Genomic DNA, 22,679 nt, shown 5'->3' on the forward strand with positions numbered 1-22,679 from the left:
TCTTTACTGTCTCTGACCCTCATTCTCCTATACTAACGTTTGATTGGCCCTCGGGTAACTAAAGGTTGGACCACACTATGTTACAAAATCGCATCACCTCTAATCTGTCTGATGAATACCTGCTAGAAGGTATGACTTTTATGCAGGATGCCGCTCTAACCCACCTGCTACATTAGTGAAAGAGCTTTTGCACACATCGTTTGGTGAGGATCGCGTGCTGAGACGCCACTTCCGTCATGCTTGGCCTCTCAGGTCCCTAGAACTCAATCCTTGTGATAATTGGTTGTGGGGTTACCTGAAATCGTAAGCCTACCACGATCGTCCGACCTCGTTAGGAATGCTAAAAGGCAACATCCGACAGTAAATAGTCACCGTACCTACAGAGATATGCTGAGTGCTGTTCACAACATTGTCCCTCGATTATAGGTATTGATGAATGACGGCGGACATGTTGAAGATTTCTTACAAAGAACATATTCTTTACTAAAAATCAGTTATTATGCTAATTATTACTTTTGTTATCATATGAAGCGCCATCTGTTGGCCGTTTTAAGCACTTTTTTTTGCCCACGACTTTTACATCTCTACCGGCATTATTCAGCGAATTATTGAATTTTCAAATGTTAACGCACTATTTGGTTACCCAGTATATGTACTTGTGTTATAACTAATGTAGAGGGGTGTTTCGATTTTCTTTTATTAGAGGCATTAAATTACACAAAAATGTTAAGATGTAACAAGATTTTCATCTAATAAAACTTTCTCTACAAATGCGAAAATGCACTAGCAAAAGATTCTTGAGGGAATTCTTTGGTTTCGTGCAGTTGGCGCATTGATAATTAAATTTCGCGAAGTGGCCCGCTACTGTCTCTATAACGCAATTCAAGTGGCAAATGTTGCCTCGAACTCATTTGTATATTTAAGCTATTTCAAAGTTGTTTTATATACCGTCATTCATTGAACAGAGATTTTCTCCTAGACAGCTGGAATTTGATCCTTTGCACACTATACTGGCATATAGCAGAGACAATTAGGTCCTGCTGTTTCCAATTACTCAGGAAATCCCGTTTGAGGCCTGCCCTGTGAAAAATTCATGAAGGAAACAGGTGTTTTTAAGTTGAACCGTATTTATGTAGATAGACGGTAGCGCCACTCTTCTGCTTAAATGTTACACGATGCAACCAGGTTTTATTCGCAGCATATCCAAATTTCAAGAATTTCAAACTACATTTGTAGAGACATTAGGTTATTTTGGTGCGGAAGACGTTAAAAATAAGCAATGCCCTCACTGAGACTGGGACCTCTCGAATACGCGCCGAGTGTGCTACACTACGAAGGCATGCTGGAAGGAGACAGAAAATACCTATTGTAGAGATACCTATTGTAGAGACAATAGGATTTTTTTTAAGCAAGAGTCATGAAAAATTAGCAACCGCCTTCACCGGGAATCAAACCACGGACCTCTGGAATAGTGGCCCAGCGTGCAGAACCACTACACCACGAAGGCACGCCAAGAAGCTGGTAAAAATACCTTATAACCTTATCCATTTAGCCGATGTATAGCAGTTTTTTAATTTTGTTACTTAACTTTTGGAAACCATTGTAGTATAAATGTTTTAGTAGCTCTCTCTTAGTAGTAAGACATTATTCTCAAATGTTGTAATAAGAATTTATTCTCAAATGTTGTAATGCAATTAAATTATTAATTAAGTTTATTACCAGTTACAAGTAAATGTTGTAATGCAATTAAATTATTAATTAAGCTTATTACCAGTTAAAAATCTTAGTAAGTAATATTGAGCTATAAAATTTTAAAAATGATATTTGAAAGGATTTTGATATTTTAAATTAACATAAAAGGAAAAATCTGAATTTGTTTCAGATATGCAAAGTAAATGGTTTTTCGCAACAAAAATTTATAATAATGATATTATAAAGACAGTTCCATAAGATGAACGTATTTTCTACACACGAAATAAAACTATTCATGAAAGCAAGGATATATAAATGAATCTCTTTTGATAATGATGAAAAATCGTTCAGTTTGAAAGATTCCTTTCCAGAACTAAAGGAATTTTCGCATACTTAAGCACCCTTAGCAACAACCTTAAATGATTAAAAATATCAATATGTGCAATAAGCATTTTTCCTGAAGTTTCGGGTGATAAGTAATCACAAAGGTTAGGACGGCAGCAAAAATATCAACATTTAAATAAGCAATTTCAGTTCTTTAAAATTTATAACTCCACGTGCACTACTTTTTACTACATTTGCTATCTGCTAGTAGGAAACGATAAATGATAATAAAATGCTTATACCACAGATTTTGCATGATAGCAACATGTACTACGTCACAGAAACTCCGACCTTAAGCAAAATGCCCTGCCATGTAGGAAGAAAAATTGAAGCTAACAAAGAATGAGGTTTGCTTTTAGACATGTAATATCAAGGTTAGAAAATATGCCTATGAAAAAAAAAAAAAAAAAAAAAGGTTAAGTATGTTATATATTATGAAAACAATTTACATTAGTTTAAAAGCTAAGAACAATTTCTTATGATAACCTTCCGTAATTTATAAAAGCAGCTTAGAGTTAACGGCATTTTAATACACTTTCATTAAAGATGTTACAGGCAATAGAAAAACTGGAAAACAGAATACATTTCTTTCCGAGAGACTGTGGTTAGTTAATATAAGAATTTGCTTTGCTTTATTTAAAGAACTATATACAAAAAAAAAAAAAAAAAAAGAACTCGGTTTCAGAGAAAAAAAAAGAAGAAATAGAAATAAAAAATAAAAAATCTGAAAGCTTTCAGATTTTATATTACGCCCAAAGTAGCGTTTTCTTCACAGAGGATTCAGAACGGGATTTGAAAAGTGATACAGACATTCAAAGTCATTCGACGCAAAATACTGTTAGACACTGTAACGTCTTTGCGTTGTCACGCTACCAACATAATACCAGTAAGAAATGTAAAGAAACGTCGCGTATAACTGTTTGGAGGTGCACGTGATGTTAATGTTAATGGAACGCTTAAAAATCATTGAGTTTGTTAATCAAAAATTCCTTAAATTTTTACAAAATATGAAAGAGATATTAAAATAAATTCCAAATTTGGGCTTCCAGGTGCATATGTTCGGGTAAAAGACTACGCTTTTCAAAATTTGATGTCTCTAGGTACAGTTGTTTCTTCACAATGCGAGAAACATATACACATTCATGCAGATTTTTTCATTCAATTTCTTTAAATATAATGCAGGGCTCTAATATTTGGTGGCAACAATTTGAAAAGTGAACGCAAAATGCCAAAACGGAATTAATAGCCCTTCTGGAAAAATTGCCCCTTTGGGTTTTTATTATTATTATTATTATTATTATTATTATTATTATTGTAGTATGCCATCTATGGCGTTAGAATTATCTTTTACAAATTACAATAATGTATTTTAAAGCATTTTAATTTTATATCAATTGGATATATTATTAAAAAATAAGACCAAGATTTAAATTATTAAAAAAAGCGTTTAATGCATTTAAATCTTTCAGTTTGCTAAAACTAACAGATGATTAAATTCCAGTCACAAATTTAAAACCTTAAGTTTAGTAAACTGGAAACATAAGGCTACATGTTGGTTAACGTCAGAGATGGTTATGCGAGAAGCGCGTGGAAAATGTGTCTCTTAGGGAGCATACACTACAGACTTTAACAAGATTATTGAAGAATTATCTTCCATCTAGCCTTATGAAAGAATACAAAAGTCAGAAAAATGGTGTATAAGACCCTTTTATTCGAACATAACTTAACAGTTACCCAACTTGGGCCAAGCACTTCTGGCTTAACAGAAAAACATAATGTTGAATAAATTCAAAATGCGGTAGATTAGCCTAACGACTTACAGGATAATTTAACGCGCAGGCAAGGCTCTGGTTTGTAGAAAACCGGTGAGATAAAGCCGAATGGCTAGAAGCTCTCAACGCACTGAATCAAGTCGCTGATAATCACAGAACATCGTGGCCTTTAATAGGCAGACACACTCTAAACTAACTCCTGAAACTGTTGCTTAAATAGCACTTTCTACCTTAATCTGGATAAACGCTCGCTGACTCATTTGCATTCTGGCATGAAAAGCGTGGATGATATGGAAGTGAGTAATATGGAAGTACTAATTTAAAATGAGTTATTAGTTAAAAATAAACAGATAAACCTTACAATCTTATGTTTCTAATAGTGGCAACACTTGCCAAGGAGAACAGATGGTATCGAATGAAACGTAACGTGACGTAATGCAGCCGCCCAAAAATTCTAAAAAGACTACGTGAAAAATGTTTCTAATAACAGCGAACAGACTGCAAGAGCTACATTAATTTTGTTTAATTATGTTTACTACAAACCTTTAGGTTTTGTAGGATTTAATACTAGATACCAAATTTTGGAGAATTTGTTACCAGATATTCGTGCTTAAAAAGGTACTCATATTTTACCAAAGTTATCAGAATATGAATATTTGTTTCTTTACAATTACAAGAATGTAAATTCCTTTATACGATTTAGTTTATATATAACAATCAGAATTCTGTAAGAGTCAAAGGCATGTAAAACAGAATGCGTGCGGTCAATAACCTTATTTATGGAAGACATTTTCCTTAATTTCATCGTATAGTTTATGTTTATTAATCCATTTCTTATGATTCGGAAATGTACTGTCATTACTTCTTTTCGTTAACGCTCACTAGGATGTAAATGAGATACGTATATTAAAGACAAGATTCTTGAAAGCTCAACCAGAGAGATTTCAGCAGCAACGCTGACCGTAAGATGTCTCCTTGCCCAGCTCTGCGAACTAGTTATCCGGCGATAGCCATTTTGCTAGCCGAAGACAATCGCGTAAGTAGTAAATCTGAGCCAACCTTCTTAGGCTGCTTATATTATATCTCCAGCATCTAATTAATTTGAATTTTAAGTTCACATTTTTGTTAACTGATATCCCGCAAAATGCGGAGATTTAAAACTCAACACAAGTCGTTTAAATTTTTAAATAAAAAAAGTTGCTTAAACCTTCTTAAGAGTCAATTATCATTTTCCTAAACTAGTAATAACTTAATGTCTTAGTAGGGGTTAAGAGCACATGCTAATGACGAAGCGAAACACCACACAGTTTTCTGTTGTTTATTGTAGGAGGAGAATATTTATATGTGTTTCTGCAACAAGTTAAGTTCTTTAGTACCGAATACGAAACTTAAATGTGTCGGTTGATTATTGGATTTCGACTATAGTCCTTAGTGGAGATATTTCAAAATTTTGGTTTCGCTATGTTAGTCCATGTGACTATGAAGATATTATCACAAACTCGCCTTGTCAAGTATTGCCCCAGCGTGAAACAGAACATTCAAATTATTTTCTAAGCGTCTTGAACATAACCATTTTTCAGCCTGTTGCCTTTCCGTATTAGTCGAGTCATTAGGTAATTTTGCAATAGAAGACTTGAAAAATATTGAATGCCCCCGCCGAGACTCGAACCTGAACCTCTAAAATACGCGCTAAGTGTGCCACCGTTACACCATGAAGGCATGTTGGAAGGAGAGAAAAAGTACCTTATATACTCCCCTGTTTAAAGGGTGACTGGGGATTAGGGGACACATTGCCGAATCCTGGTGGTGGCGAATCATTGTCCTCCACCTTTTAGTTCTGGCTCCACTATAGAGTCATTACGTTATCCTTGAAACAGGAGATGTGAAAATGTGCAATGCCCTCGCCGGGACTTAAACCTGGACCTCTCGATTACGCGCCGAATGTGCTACCATTACGCCAGGAAGGCATGCTGGAAGGAGGGAGAAAATACAAATATTTTAATTTATCTTTTGAATATAATCAATCTGTAATTGTTTAATACACTCACAGACTGAAAATTGAGTGTTCCTATAAAAATCTTAATCCTTACATTATTTTTAATACATATAATTATTGGAAATTAAAATATAACAAAAACATAAGCACAATTAATAAAAGGTATTTCTAATGCTATATGTTACTGCATGGTATAGAAACGTAGGGTTTACAACTAAGAATGATTACATATTTTCAACTCATAGGGAAGGGTTTTTTTGGGGGGCGGGAGAAATTATACAAGAACATAGAGCATTTTGAAGTTTCTGAAGTAGCCTTCTCTATTCCGCTGCAGGTAGTGAGTTAGGTGTGTTAATTAGTATTGGAATGTCTATGAAAAATATTAAAATTTTTCTTTGTATGAAGATAAATATATACTTTGTTTGAAGTTTGTATGTATATGCCTTTGTATAAAATGCCCCCTTAAGTGATACTAATTGTTATAAAAGAGTATACGTGTGGTCGTGATTCGTGACTTTGGATTTAAATTAGTGGTCTGAAGATGTACAGTACTATAGTAAAATAAGCAGTGAGTAGTTCTGGAAATGATTTTTTTAATAATTCCGATTTTTAAATCAGTGTGATGTGATGTTCCTTATAAAGAAAGGAGCGTTGACAAGTACTCTAAAAAGCTTTACTTTGTAGAATTTGCATTTTTACAGCAATTAATCATATGAGGAAGGCTTAAAATAATGCTCCATAGATTATTATTTTATATTGTTACGAAATGCTCAGCTGCGGTAAGATAGCTTCTCCGCAAAGCGAGTCCAGGTTGCCAGAAAGTGGCAAGGAAAGGCAAGGTTGCCAGATTTGGCACGAAATCGCCCATTTGACAATAAAATCGGCGATATGTCATAGACGGCGCGAGAACATTCTAGAACGAATTCTTACCGCTTTTCCCGAAAATGTTCTCGAAGGCAATTCAAAAGATAAATATACTTTGCCTGTACGTACAGTAAGAGAATATCTTGAATTTAGTAGGGTAGAATCTTAAGAGAATGTTGAGTTCAGTAGAGTAGTGTTTTGAGTTCAGAGATTAACTCGAGAGTGACTGAACTGAGTTGGGAGCTGTACTTTAGTGCTTCGCCGTGAAGCTTTCTTCAATGTTGTAGCCTGAAGGCTGTGTTGCTGAGTGTTTCAGCTTGTTTATCGTACTTTTTCGACTAGTGTAAACGTGTCTTTGAAACTCTCCTGTGTAATACTGAAGAATAAATTGTGTTTTGATGCTTCATCAAGTGTTGTCATCAATCACTCCAAACCCACGAACCCGAAGAACGGAACAATACAAGTTGTTCATATGACAAGAAGATGTGTAAAAATTATATTATATAATTTTTTTTTTTTTTTTTTTTTTTTTTTTTTTAAATTTGCGGTGAGCCGCATAGTCGGGATAGAATTTGCCGATCCCTGTGCTATACTATCTCAGTAATGCAGTTTTCTATCTCAGTATCTCCGTCAAATGCTGTTTTCTGTGAAACTTTTGACAAGAGATGTTTCATGTTTTCCTAAGATATGCTTCGTTGAAAATATACCTTACATATCTATTTTCGGTAATCTTATTGAGCAGATTTCATTTCCAAAGAATATTATTATTAATTTTCGGAACACGAATTTAGCTTTCATTATTGAATATTGCATTCGAAGTAGTTCGCCTCGCAGATTTATTTATAAATGTGCTGAAAAAAGTGTTGCCGAAAAGAGGCATATCGCAACGCAAAGATATGAAGAAAATTTTTTCTTTATCTTCTTTAGATGTCCATTACTCTACCTAAGCATCAACTAATAGGTTTTTTTTTAACGTGAATTTTTTAGTTCCTTTTATTTCTGTTATGAATTACTACTGAAGAATTTTCGTTAAACGACGAAAGCCTACTATTTGAAATGATAGCTAAATGATAAATAAACACCTTTTAAATAATTGTTAACGCAGCAAAACAATTAATTTTAATACAAATATTAATTCTTAGAGATAAGCCTAATAGCTCTTTCTCTTACTACCAACCTACCCTTGATTTCTCACAAAAGGGCGTGTCTCATAGACGACGAGTAAAACTTTTTGCTGAAAAAAACATATATTTCATAAACCGATAAATTAAAGTAACCTAACATATTCAGGTCAGATTTATTACAATTAGCTCGAGAAAAATTGAAGATATAGCTTATAAAATGTAATCCATATGTCGCAGTCTGTATAAATTAACCAGATTTATCACAATTAGCTCGAGAAATATCCGTTGTAGAGACATTAGGTCTTTTGGAAGCAGGAGAGATGAAAAATGAGCAACCGCCTTCGCCGGGAATCGAACCACGGACCTCTGGAATACCGGCCCAGCGTGCAGAACCACTACACCACGAAGGCACGCCAAGAAGGTGGGAGAAATACCTTACATACTCCCCCTTTTAAAGGGCGACTGGAGTTTTCAGGGGACCCAATCACCAACTGACTGAATACCCTATACCGAGGTGTGAAGAATCCTCATCCAACACCCTTTTAGTTCTGGTGTCACTTTAGAGACTTTAGTTTATTATTTTTGGAAGCCGGAGAGATGAAAAATTAGCAACCGCCTTCGCCGGGAATCGAACCAAGGACCTCTGGAGTACCGGCTCAGCGTGCAGAATTACTGCACCATGAAGGCACGCTAGGAAGGCGGGAGAAATGCCTTATACCATATAAAGTGTCGTCCATATCAAGCAGTCTGTATAAATTAACACCAAAGCCATGGTACTCTTAGTGATAATTTTATGCATGTGTAAATCTTTCGCGTATAAAGTCCATGAAACAATACTTTTTCTCCCCGTTTTAATCAAAAGAATTTCAAAGCAAATCCTCAACTACAGAAGAGGAAAATATCTGATGCATGATACCACATGACTTCTTTGTAAGGCCTATTTAAATTACGCACATTTTTTGCTGTACTTCATTTAAACATATTTCCCGAATTTTACTAGAAATATATTTCTCATTCAATTAATTTAATTATCACTTCAGCAAGGCAAAAATATATAAAAACTCAAAACCTCTTCATTAAAAATTTAAAATACAGAAAAATTTAAAACACCAAATACAGTTTTAGAAAATTTTTAGAATTAAAATTAAAGTTTCTACGCAAAAGGAAGCAATTTGGACAGCAGGCAGGAATACAAAATTTGCGATGCATAAAATTCAAAAGTTAACTCTTGGTTAACTGAAAGTTAACACCGGTCAGAATGACAAAGAACTTAATGCAGCAACTGACTGAATACCCTATACTACTAAGAGTTTCAAATGTAAAGAATGGCGGCCTCGTTAGGCCTAGCGCCACTTAAACTTTTAAATTGTTGATAATTCTACAACTAATGCATGCAAATTAACTAAACTCATAAAGTCCTTAATCGGAGCATAAGAACAACAAAATTCACTCACTTTTAAAGCAAACAATGCACAATTTATCAACATGCAAAAATAAAAAAAAATTTTTTTTTTTTTTAAACTGAGCTCACGGAGCCGAGTAACACATATATAGAGAGAGATAAACGATACATATAGAGAGACACAAAGAAATTTACAACCAAATGCACAAAGACGTGAAAGAAATGAAATTCAAAACGAATTAAATCCAAAATTCCTTTCATGTCTTTGTGGATTTGGCTCTAAATTTCTTACTTTTTGTTTATAATTTTTGGCAGCATATTGCCGGGAAATGGTATTGGGATAATTTGTTTTAAATAAAAATTATCTGAATATGTATGTCTATTATGTACGTATGTCTGCGAGATACATGTGCACGTACTTATGCTCTTATATATGTATCTCGCATAAGTCTGTTTGTACGTACATTTCATGACATCTGCACATAGGACATAGGTACGTATGGTTGTCACAAAAAATCTCGTCTGAATCCATTTTAAATCCCTTTTATAATTTTTTTCGGAAAAACATCCTTTATTCTGACCGTACATACAAATGTCACGCAAAAACATCGTAATTGGACAAATGGATTCGAGAACAGTAAAAATAGATATTTTCGTTGAAATATGGTACCCGAAGTTTTTCGCGATTACAATAATTCCTTTACTTCGTACAAGTAAGTAAAAAAAATCTGATGTGTATACCACATGACTTCCTTGTACGGAATATTAAATTATACGCATTTTTTCTTGCATTTCATTTAAACTTATTGGATTGAATTAAATCTACTTCGTCGATAGCGCATAAACCACAATAGAATAAATGCACTCTTTAAAATTCACTATATTTTTTTACCACAGCGACAATTTGGCGCTAGGTTCATTTAACAGTGTTATATTTCGTTCATATTATAAACACAAAGATCACAGATCATCATTCGTGGAAAACGCATGCGGCCTGTTGAGGTCTTTACCAGTCTATATATCTTAAGTTCCTAATGGCATAAAGATGAGAAAAAAAATTCCGAACAAGCAGAAAGTCTTAATGCACTGGGTGCGGATCTCATAAGAGAAAAAAGTACGACACCATCTGTTGACTTCAGTAATGGCGTATCTTTGTAGTGACGTTCATGTGGCGCCATCTGATGCCATGGGACAAAGCATAACTTTGAAAAGTATATTTTCCTTGAGATAGTTTCTTGAGAAAAATTCTATTTGGCATAAATACAGTGAAGAGTGTAAAAATAAGTTGCAAAAAGAGAAACAATTTTGTACAGGTATAGGTGCGTAAACAATTCTATTGGGACTCGAACCGGTCATAGAAAGTTTCCAATTGTTTGTTTTATCTACTACGCCATAGAGCTGTCGCATACAGAATATAATACAATATATACAACTACAGTCCCCAAAACCTGCTATATCAGGTAAAAAAGTCTTATTTGCAAGGTACGAAATAAAAACTTAGTTAAATATGAATAAAATATAAAATTTGTTTAAATGAAGTAAATGAAAAAATATTTTATATATATTATAACTCAGAATGTACAAAATTTATATCATTTGAAGAATTATCTAATCGTTGCCACATGTTCTATTCAAATGCTATAATAAATCTAGAACCATGTACAAAAATTAAACAAACAAAACAAAAAAAGAAACAGTTTTTCACAGATGAATCAGTATTTCTCATTCAATTAATTCAGTTCTCACATCGCGACAAGGCAAAAATGCATAAAAACTCAAAATATCTATATTAAAAATTACGAAGTAAATCTTAAACACTTATTTCTTCGAAAAAATTCCAGAAAGGATTAAGCATGATTTAATTAGCAATAATAAATGAAGGCGTTATCTTTGTTGTTGCGAAGCTTAGTCTTTCTAGATTGGCAACTAATCTACTATTCTGCTGTTTCAAATGTAAACAAACATGTCCGCCATGTTATTTAAAAATTAGGCCTAACCGCACTTAAACAGCTTTTAATTTGTTGATAACTTTACAAATATTGCTTGTAGATTTCCTAAATAAAAACCCTAACCGGAAGATAAAAACAACATAATTCAACCATTTTTTTTTTTTTTTTTTAAGCAAAAAATGCACAATTTACAAACATATGAGAGTAAAGAAACTTAGATCACTGAGCCGGGTAACAAAGTGAATATATATATAGATATATTTATATACGTTTGGTGCGGCCGATTGCAACTAAAGGTGCACATCTACATGTTATAGCATTCCTATATACAAAATTCCAACGTTCTGAGGCTACTCGTTTTTGAGTTATTCGAGATACGCACGTACGTACGTACAGACACCCCGAAAAATTCTCTTCAGAATTCATTGTAAAAAAGTTTTATAATTTTTTTTGGAGGAAAAGAGTCTTTTATTCTGTCCTTAAGTACAGATGTCACGCAAAAACATCGTTAAATTGCATTCGATAGCGGTCAAAATTAATATTTTCGTTGAAATATGCTACCTGAAACTTTTCGCGATTACAATACCTCCTTTTTACTTCATACAAGGAAGTAAAAAAGTGGATGCTTCAGTTTTTAAATGACAAATTAAAAACCTTTACACCATTTTTTCCAACTTTTCAGGAAGTGCTCTTTATTATTTGATTAACAAAACACCAACTATATTAAAATTTATTTCAGGCCCTTTTAATTTTTGCTTTCAATGTAATATCTTTAGATTATTTATGTTAAATTATTACTATAATTAACCTTATTAAGCCTTTTAATATTCAAACTGCACAGATTAAATTACATTTTATTCCTTGTTTAGTTATTTAAATACTCGAAACCATCTGCAATGGAAGTAATCTATGGCCCGTTCTGTTATAAATAAGAATTTATAACGGAAAGGGTGCACTTTCATTGCTCACAGCAATTACATAACTCTTCCGATGAGAGTAACAACAGAAACAATCAATAACCGGTTTGTTCTTCAATGAACGAATGCAAAAATTGACGACTTGCATACTAATTAAGACCTAAATTTGAGCAAGATGAAGACCAAAAGGATATGTTATAGACAGGAATGACGAAGTACATCACAATGCAAAAATATCAAGGCAATGTTTTCCTTATTTTCTTTGTTTGAGACATACATTACTCTAATTTTGTAATTTTTAATATATAATTTATAGTAATTTTGGACTCTTGAAATCAGATTTTCAAGTTTTTATTATCCTCTTTTACGAATAATAAATTGACAGCTTTCTGTTAACTCATTCAAATATTGCTGTGCTTTATCTGCAATCATAAAAAATTTCCAGTTTTTATGAGATGAATGATTTCAATAAAGAATTCTGCTCCTATTTTTATGCTCTGAAATATACCTTAGAAGACCGTGGACATTGTTTCTTTTAAGTTTCATTGATTTAACTTCAATTGCTTTTATGAAAAATGACCATGTCTGTTGTGAATAAAATATTAGTTATTTTATTCACAACAGACATGTAAATATTATAAATATTATTTTATAAAATTTATATTGTGAATAAATTAGCACTTTATTCACAATAGAAATAGACATTGAAAAACGTGATGGCATAATCCTATAAGTAGGTTTGACCTTCTTTAGATCTACAGATTTAATTTTTAAAACGGTCTTTAAAGTGCGTATCTTTTTTGAATAAACATTTGGCCTTCTATATATTCTGTAGAAAGCAATGATTTTTTGATTCTTTTCCTTTGTTACGAATTATATTGCTTATTAGCCGCTACGTGGCCAGCCTTCGTCTGGCTTCTAAATGTACCGGAAAAATGTCAAACATTAAATTTAGAAACTGCACAGAATTTTACTCTGCAGTACTTTATCAAAAAAAAAAAAAAAAAAAATTTCAATAAAAATGTATTACATATAAAAATTACAATGAAATAAGCAATATCCCTTAATACAAATATTAATTAGCCAAATAAATAAATTAACCAACTTCCCGTTGCCTTCTCTCGACAAACGTCCAGTATCCAAGAGAAACATTAAAAATTTCACAGAATTATCTTCCTCATTTTCTCGAGGGGCAACAATGCTGATATCAGCAACAATGGCAACAGTGATATATCAGCAACAATGGCGATATAATGAGACAGAATTATCGATTTGATGCGATTTCATCAAAAAACATAAAATAAAAAAAATATCATTCGAATTTTGAAAAAACTCGCTTAGAGATGTACTGGCTATTGTCTAGATGCATCCTATATACCAAATTTCGTAGCCTTGGATCTATCAGCTTACGCGCAGCACGAATAGCCCAGTTTCAACTTGTAAAAATTTTGACTTCAGTAGATGATTATTTTTAGTTTATAGATGATAATTTATATTTATAAGTGTAAAAACTATTGCCAGTTCATTTTTTATACTTCGTTAATTTCAATAACTTGTTTAATTAAAATCGTTAAAAAATGGACTAACAACTTCTATACTTGACCATTAGCATTGTATTTATTTAGAAAAAAAAGGAATACAATTTTTGGTGAAAAAAAAAATAGAGGAAAATTTTCAAAGATATACTGAGTGCGAGACAGAAAAAAGGACTTCTGCTACGTGGCAAACAAGCTCTCGACCTTGCAAATATTTTACGTTACAGATGCGGATGACTGGTGGCCTTCAAAGGATAATATAAATGTTGTTTGTTCACTACTCAAAATTTAAGACCATAATTAATTATTCATGGTGTATCCACTAGGTTTCGTCTGTCGAGTAACCATCCATATTATTCTATCTTTAATAACTGAAATAATACGATTTTAACTTGAAACCAGGATATTGCATTGTTCTTAACAACTTAGAAATTTATTTATTTGTTGTTCTTAACAACTTAGAAATGTTAAATAGAAATGTATTAAATAATTCCGATCTTTCCCTAATTATCACCTTAAAAAGATAATTTAATATACGAAACAATACAGATATTTTACGTAAAATAAGAATATTTAAAATACGCTTTGAAGAAACATTTCAGCCTTTTAGTTTCCTAGTCATTTAAACGCGGTTCTGATCTTCCAACTAATCCAAAATCTAAATAGATCATTTCAGTATTTTTCAAAAAATGCTCGTTTGTCAAAACTTTTTTTCCTTTTATAGGCCAAAGGAGCAGTAGCCCATAAGGTCTATTAGTCTCGAAACGTCATTTCGCGTCGCTTCACCATAAACGGCTGCATCATTTTTCAAATTGTTGCCACCAAATATTATCGCCCTGTATTATACTTAAAATTAAATAATGAAGAATCTGCATGAATGTATGTACGTTTCTCTCACTGTGAAAAAACAACGATACCTAGAGCCATCAAATTTTGAATAACGCAATCCTCCACCCGAACATGGATACCCGGAAGAATTTGTTTTATTATCTGTCTCATATTTTTCAAACTTTAACGAATTTTTTATTAAGAAACACAACGATTTCAAAGCAAGCAGTGGCAACACACTGTGCGGAATAAAATATTTTTGTCTCCAGCGTGCAAGACTGTCTATCGGAAATTATAAAGATATGCTGCTTTTAAATAATTTTCTGGCACAAATGCTCTCGTATGTATGTGTGCATACAATACTCGTATGTATGCCGCTTAAACGGGCAAAACAATGCCCGTTTAAGCGTCATCATAAAAATCTAAAAGCTCTTTTTTTAAGCCCAAAAGAGATTATTAGTCTCAAAATGGGATTTTGCGTCAGTTCTTATAAACGGCGAATCACTCTTCAAACTGCTGCCACCAAATATTATCTCCCTGCATTATTTTTAAAGAAATTATGAAAAACCTTCATGTATGTATGTATGTATTTACGTTCCTTTTGATAACGTAGGCCTCCACCTAAACATGTGCACCTGGAAGTCCGAATTTATACTTTCGAATTAAATATTTCACATTTTGAAAAACTTTAATAAATTTTTGATTAACACACTCAACCTTTGAGCAATGGAAACACTATACAGAATAAAACATTTTTTTATCTCCAGCTCGCAAGGCAGTCTATCGAAAATTTTAAAAACATTGTAAAAACACCAGTTTAGAAGCATGTGTTTTAAATCCTTTAGAAAGGATAAAATTAGAAGTTTTGCATTTAATGAAAATAAATTTTATGCCGCATCTCCTAAAATCAAAACTTTTCATCAAATAAAAATGGTTTTACAATAAGCCATGCAAATTTGATTCAGTGTCAGTTTTTTTAAATCAGTGACCTCTAAAGATCTTTATTATTACAAAGAATGTTTCGTAAATACTTAATGTTCACTATTCTATTATTTAAAGACACATTTTATTCTGTTTTATTTGCTTGTATTTTGTACAATTATCTGCAAGGCGGTCTTTCTGTAGTACTCTGCGTAGAGCAACCTGTAACTAATAGAAAAGCTGAATGAACTGGGGAAAAAAAAAAAAAAAAAAAAAAAAATCATAAAAGCAAAATTTGAAAAGGTTCGGATTTTCACAATCGCCTAAAAGGGTTTGTTAAGGTTTTTTTTTTTTTTTACGCTCTCGCTGAGTTCGCAGTCTACCAGTGTACTATTGCACTTCTTTTTATTTATTTAGCTTTACTATTAAGCATCATTTTCTTTCAACTTATGCCATTAACAAATGAAAAACAAAATTGCAAAAATTTTAAAAGCAGCATATGAGCATATGTTTAGAATTCTCGATGCAGTAATACATTCTTGCACACATTTTTATATATTTTGCAGTCTATCTCTTCATCATATTAATGTTCAGTTTTCTTAGTAAAGTGGCTTTCCAAAATCTCTATTTTTTCGGTCTTTTCATTATTTACGTTTTGCCTATTACAAATACGCATAATTTTTTTAACTTATAAATATAAATTTTTGCGCTTTAAATCCCATGTTCTTCGCACTTACCGCATATATAGTTCAATTCAACAGCAAAATCAGAAAATATTTAAAAACAGTACATCTTTAGAATTTCCGATACAGAGTCTGGCACGCTGGAGATAAGAATGTGTCATTCCATACAGTGTTGCCATTGGTTGCTTTCAAATCGTTGAGTTTGTTAATCAAAAATTTATTAATGTTTTACAAAATACATAAAATTTGAAACTCAAAATTCGGGCTTCTTAAGTGTACATGTTTCGGAAGAAGACTACATTATTCAAAATTTGATGGCTCTAGATACCGTCGTTTTTTTCTCAGTTCGAGGAAAATACATACATGCATGCAGATCCTTATTTAACTTCTTAAAAAATAATGCAGGGCGATAATATTTGGGGGCAACAATTTGAAAAGTGATTCGCCGTTTAATAGTGGACGACGCAAAATCCCGTTTCAAGATTTAATGGTCCATTAGGACTAACGCCCTTTTGGGTTAATAAATAGTACAAAGTAGATAAAATTGATGAAATTAAAGTTTGGAATGATGTAATAGGGAAATAACACTAAATTTCACAGAATTTTAAGAAATGAACTTGCACTATTTCGAAGCCAAGTTAATCATATTTCTCACAGACTCATACTGAATAAATGATTATAATCTTGAGACCATCGTTACATTGTTGAGTGCATACGAATATTAATATCCTGAACATTGAAAGTGTTTTTTTTTTATCTTGCATGTTCAGCGATTTTATATAGCTTACATAGTTCTTAATTTTAAAAACCTACTAATCATCAACCATTTTCAGATGCAAACTACGTAAAGTACAATAGCAGAATACTGTTCGCATGTTAGTTCATAGTGCTGCAGAACCATATTAAGAAATGTTTTCGTGTATGCACATATAATGTTTATTTACTGTACACGTATAAGCACGTATATGAAATCTTTGTTATGTACATTATTAACTATTAATCATTTTTAAATATATTCAGAATATTTCTATACGATCACATCCTTAATATACTTTCAGTGCACACATTTTGCTGTTACCATTTCGATTATATATATATATATATATATATATATATATATTTTAATTTTAACTGGAAGATTTATATATAAGAAGGAAGAAAAATACTGTTATGGTCTATTTGTTGCCGCGATTCGGATGGGTTACTGCAAACTGGCACTTCGGATGGTTACAATACTCCAAAAAATTTTATTCTTTTTAGTCAAAAAGAGGCTTTGTCCCTGAAGGACTATTGTTTTCGTTTTGCGATTTTGCGTTGAATCACTATAAATGTCCGTTTCACTTTTCAAACTGTTGCCACCAATGTTAGAGTCCTGCATTATATTTGAAGAAATTAAATAATGAAAAATCTGCATAAATGTATGTATATTTCTCGCATTGTGATAAAACATAGAGCCATCGAATTTTGAATGACGTAATCCTCCTACGAATATGGGCATGTGGAAGCCGAAATTTGAAATTTGTTTTATGATCGATTTCATATTTTGTAAAACTTTAACGAATTTTTGAGTAACAAACTCAGCGATTTGAAAGCGAGCAATGGCAACAATCTAACGGGGGGGGGGAAACTTTTATTCCAATGCGAGGAACAGTGTACCGGAAATTCTAAAGATAGACTCATTTTCAAATTGTTTTGCGACATTGCTATTGAACAGAAATTTATGGTTTAAATGCGAAGAACATGATATTTAATAAATAAAGGTAACACACAAAACGTTAAAAAAAAAAAAGTCCCTTTGGATGTAATTTAAAGTCTGAAACTTTTCAGATTGAGGTGCGAAACAAATTGAAAACTATTGGCAGTGGTTTTCAATTTGTTTCGCACCGTGCTCGCCTTTTACCACTGTTAAGAGATCATACCCTCCTTCCTTTCCAAAACTCGTAAAATACATATACTTTTATACCGCATACGTTTCCCCTGAAACTACGAAATTCTCTCCTGGTCGAATACCCTTGCTCTAAGCTACAGAAAATGAAAATAAAATTTAGAGGTCACCAGTAGCAGTAGCAAAATTAAAACATTAAACTTTAAGTGCCAGAATAGTCATAAATAATGAATTTTAAAAATTTAGATCTAATATCAAATTTTGGAGTCATTTATAAATTTCAAATTCGAAGTTAAGATATTAGATTAAAATTTCCGGATTCCAAAAGATAGGCTTTCATTTCAAAGGCAAAGTTGTTTTAGTTCCAGCCGTACTTAGCATGCAGTGAAAATAAATTACATAATTCATTACTAAAGATATCTCCATTGCTTAGACCTTAGTTCTTTGTATCTATTTAAATAATAGGGAAAACAAGTAATGATGAAAAGTTAATTATTATTGGCCTAATGTTTTCGTATATAAACGTTATTTTTTTGTCTGAAATAATAACATAGATTGAATGTAAATCAGGCTAAATTATCATTGATATCACTGACAAACTTAGTAAAATATACGAATATGTAAACTGAGCTGGTGGAAACTGAGACACTAAAAATAATAAATATCATCATTTAATTTGAAATTTTGTTGAAAACATTCCGATTAACCCCAGAGAAAATGTTATAGATCCAAAACGATAAGACATTAAAATAGCATCTATCACAATCTTGAAATTAAAATCAGCAATAAAGTCAATAATTTTCTTTACGCACATCGCAGTCTCAAAATCTAGTTGTTACGATTACATTTACGCCAAAATTTGCTAACATATTCCGAGGGAAATTTTAAAAAAAATTCCAAAAGCTTTCAGATTTTATATTACGCCTAAATAGTTTTTTTTTTTTTTTTTTTTTTTTTTTTCCTTGTGTGTTACCTTTATTTTTCAAATGACATGTTCTTCGCACTTAAAACACATAAAATTCTGTTCAACAGCAATATCGCAAAACATTTAAAAACAGTAAAATAGCATACCTTTAGAATTTCCGGATACACAGTCTCGCGCGCTGGAGACAAAAAAGTTTTTGTTCGTAAAAGTGTTGCCATTGCTCGCTTTTGAAATCGTTGATTTTGTTAATCAAAACGTCGTTGGAGTTTTACAAAATTTTAAATAGATAATAAAAAAATTCGAAATTCAAAATTCGGGCTTCCAAATGCTCATGTTCGGTTGGAGGACTACATTATTCAAAATTGGATGGCTCTAGGTACCGTTGTTTCTTTACAATGTGAGAAACATTTATGCATTCATGCAGATTCTTCATTATTTAGTTTCTTTAAATATAATACATGGCGGTAATATTTGCTTGGCAACAGTTTGAAAAGTGAAGTGACGCAAAATGCCGTTTTGAAATTAACAGGTCTGGGCTAACGCCCTTTGGACTAATAATTGCATTTACAATACAAAATATATTTGTTTAAACTTCAGAATTTCAATGAAAGTATATTGTGATATTATCATCAACCTTTTTATCATACCGTCATTAGCCTATTTTTGTCAAATTAGCCTATTTTTTAATTATGAGAAATGTTAAAATAAAAACTTTTCATTTAATAAGAAAAAGGGAACATAATTTATTTACTTTTAAATCTAAACTTCCATTTTAAATCAAGTCTTCTGTATAAAAAATAAGTTATTACTTTGATTTGTTTTAAAATGAAGAAAGAACCAATGGCTTTTATGCTAACTGTTATGTGCCGTAAATTTAGCTGTCCTACTAAATTTGAAATAGTTTGTTTAATGGTCTTAGAATCTTCAAATGAAACTAAATTATGACGGTTATATAGTACTAAAACAAAATTAATAAACTAACAGAACAGACATGCAAAAAATTATAAATATTGCATGCTGTTGACATTGCCATCGATGCAGTAAAAGCCTGCTGTAATGGTACTTCGGTTTCAAGTGCTTTATATTTAATACTGAATATAAATTTTAAAAAAAAAGTAAGCTACCCAAAGCCTCGGGGAAAATTTTTTTCAAACAGTATTCAACCAAGTTCAATTCCCGGAAATCGAGAATCCCACAACTTCTGCTTTTCTTATACTCTTATATGGCCATCATTAGCCGTATTTGCATTCCAAGAAATTAAAACTCGGCATATTTTTCGGGAACATTAATTTAACCCTCGAAAATGTCATATTTCATGAAGAATGACAAAGAGGTAAGTTTGTTTGCTCAGTTGCAGTTGGGCGCGTGAAGCAAAAAATAATCCCTTTCCATAACAATACAAAACGTGATCTACTTACAGTGAAGAAGAAAATGGTTCTGTATAACTAGTCAACTAACTTATTTGATATGGCATTTAAATTTGAAGCACTTAATAAATAAAACTACGTTTAGATATATGAGCACCGAAAAAGTGATTAGGTCAGCTCGGATAAGTGAAAATCTGCTGATAATAAAACAGCAGATATAAGGGATAGGGAAATTTTTTAATGCATTTTGGAAAATACAGAAATGAAAAGCTCGAACAAATTGTAAGCAAAAAGTATTATAAATACATTTCTTGCTAATACAGCTACGAACTTAAATTACATAAGATAAACGTTAACAAATGTTTTTCTATTCTTAGAAATGCTAATATTTTAAATAAAAATTGTAAAAAAAAAATATGATGTAATTTGACTTTTTTACTCTCACTCAAGAATTTATTTTATCTGTAGGAAAAAAGTATGCTATTCTAGATATTTTATAAATTGAATAATTTTTAAACATATTTTCAGAATTCATGGAAGCACTCTACACAAAAAAATATATTTTATTTATTGAAAAGGAATTTGCTGTCGAATTTGTGAAGAATTCTCAGGAGACGAAAAATCTGCAAAACATAAATTCTAATTCAAAATGAATTATTTTACGGAAGAAATTTGTGAAAATATGAGAACAAACTGTATAAGGATCCTTCAAATTTTTCAACATATTACAAAAAATTATTAATAATAGTTACTAAAAATAGTTCAGTAAAAATAATTTACAAAATATTTGGTACTTTTCATTATTAATTAGCAATTTATGTAATAATAATGAAATTACTTAAATATCATATTTAAAAATATTATATTTTATATTTATATTATTCATACATTTTATATTTCTTACTAGAAATATAAAAATGCATTAATTATATGACATGCGATGTTAAATATAAACTGTTTTACTTATGTGAAATTTACTTTATTTATTTATTTATTTTCCGTACGTTCTTTACAACAAGTAGATTGCGCGTTGAAATAATTTTTTTCTCTTCAGAATATTATGTTTCTGAAAAGTTTAAAAAACATTATGTTCCTTCAATGTTCAATCGCCTTGTTGGTTAAGTCATGAGATCAGAAAAAGTCTGTATGGGCAGGAAAAGTTCTGAGAGAGACTGAGGGAAATCTAATTGTGAATAATTAATAATAATAATAATAATAATGAACTATTCTTAACCTCTCGTCTCCTATTCTTCATCACTTAAGAAGCATCAAGCACTCAAATGCTACAAAGTTAAAAAAAATTGCAATTTTTCAAATTCGCTAAACTTTTCTTCGCCTAATGACATTTTACCATTTAGCAAGATACTGATATTAAATGCATTTTTAATAAAACAAAATAGTTTTTCTTGATTAACCATTTGAATAAAAAGTATGCTTAACCAAGTTTTCTCCAGATTAAACATAAATAAAAGTCCTACGCATAGCTCTCGGGAGTTTTGACAAGCAATTACAAAAAATGTTTTACAAGATTTAGATGACATGGTAATTAATATCACTGGTGTATTTCTTAGAAGGAATAATTTTAAAGGACATATGAGATCTTTCTGGAGGAATGATAATCTTAAAATAATCAGTACAATTTTATTAAATCCAACATATATGAACAAGATTATACATAATATATATAATACTCTCTATACCCAAGAAATCTGAGCAATTATCCATATAAATTGTACAATTAAAAAACATATAATTGGCACTTGTTTCCTCAACATTTAAATTTGAAAACGTGGAATATCACGTTTTAAAAAAATTAAATTCAACTTCGATAATCGAATGAATCTATTCCTAGTTTCATAGAACGGAACTACATAAAATTTATCTTTTCGTAAAACTCAAGTACTTTGGCTTAAGAAAAATAAAATTTATGGCAATAAATATTGGCAACTCTAAAGGTTATAGCTGTAGCCACCAATAAACAAAAAGCCACTCACCTCTGTTTATTGAACTTCTTACCGCATTTCACTTCTCGTGCACAGGTTCTTATTCCATGGCAGAGAAATTCCACGTGTGACGATTCGGTACGGCAGCGTAATATTTTATTTCGTCTCGTTCTTGACCTTGAAAGTTTCAAAGAGAGGTGAACCGGATATTTTGCCTCGCGGGTGAACGGATAGATAGTTCTGACGGAACAAACCCTGCGGGCCCGACTAAAAAACATGGCCGACGACATCACATCTGAATAAACAAACATCTGAAGTCTACGTCACAACAGCTCAGATTTCAATTTCTTTAGACACAGTAAGTACAAACTATAGCTTATTTCTTTAGACACAGTATAAACTATAGTAAAATTCCTACTTTTACAGTTATACAAAATTTTATTCATTCAGTCCTCTAATTATATACGATTATAATAAAACAAATACAATAAA

General features: G+C 31.6%; 1 protein-coding gene across 1 annotated transcript in view; it reads right to left on the reverse strand.

The window, feature by feature from the left end:
* The window catches only part of LOC118188029 (perilipin-1-like), a 162,690-nt gene extending 140,314 nt beyond the window's left edge, over positions 1-22,376 (reverse strand). Inside the window, exon 1 of the mRNA XM_085819509.1 lies at positions 22,239-22,376. The gene's annotated coding sequence lies outside the window, so the exon portion shown is untranslated. The remainder of the gene's footprint in view (positions 1-22,238) is intronic.
* Positions 22,377-22,679: the final 303 nt, after the last annotated feature.

The sequence above is a fragment of the Stegodyphus dumicola genome, chromosome 6, assembly GCF_044657685.1.
Source record: "Stegodyphus dumicola isolate Sdum_Otavi_A_Nest chromosome 6, ASM4465768v1".
NCBI classification, from domain to species: Eukaryota; Metazoa; Arthropoda; class Arachnida; order Araneae; family Eresidae; genus Stegodyphus; species Stegodyphus dumicola.